The following is a 591-nucleotide window of genomic DNA, read 5'->3' as shown; positions in this document are numbered from 1 at the left end:
ATGGCCGAAAAGTGGATATTTATGGCCATTTTTGTAGGTTTAAGCCGCGTTTGTTTTTTTTTTCGGGAAATTTCCCCGGTGATAAACAAGGAGGGACAAAATGCATACAGCGTGGACACCCGTTTTCGTTCGTTATTCCCCGTTTTCTGTCACCAATTTAGCAATTATCATCAGGATCAGTCATTTCATAACAATTACATCGGGCTCTTGATTGTAATCTAGCGTAATCGCTGTTAATGCTAATTCGATCGCAAGAACAGCACTTTTAAATGGTATTCCTCCATCCTAATCGATGGCGCTATCATCATTGCCACGTATCGCTAGTCTTTCAACGCCTCTAATGGAATCCTAAGGGGTCATTACTTTAATCATTTTCTCATCCTCATTTCCATGGACATCGTAAAACTATTCTTTTTAATCTTTATTTTTACCACTATGATTCATTCTGGGAGCGTAATACTGAAAGAAATGAAGTGATTGTAAAAGAACACATCTGTTCATATCATTCTAATATTAATAAGCGCCGTAATTCTGTGGTCAATATAATTCTCATTAACATTTAGCAATTACGTCATAAACAGCCGCCTAACT

General features: G+C 37.2%; 1 protein-coding gene across 1 annotated transcript in view; it reads right to left on the bottom strand.

The window, feature by feature from the left end:
- The window catches only part of LOC119589409 (inactive tyrosine-protein kinase 7-like), an 85499-nt gene that overhangs the window by 48024 nt on the left and 36884 nt on the right, over positions 1–591 (bottom strand). The window lies entirely within an intron of this gene.

The sequence above is a fragment of the Penaeus monodon genome, chromosome 25 (assembly GCF_015228065.2).
Source record: "Penaeus monodon isolate SGIC_2016 chromosome 25, NSTDA_Pmon_1, whole genome shotgun sequence".
NCBI classification, from domain to species: Eukaryota; Metazoa; Arthropoda; class Malacostraca; order Decapoda; family Penaeidae; genus Penaeus; species Penaeus monodon.
This window is presented reverse-complemented; position numbering and strand designations above follow the sequence as displayed.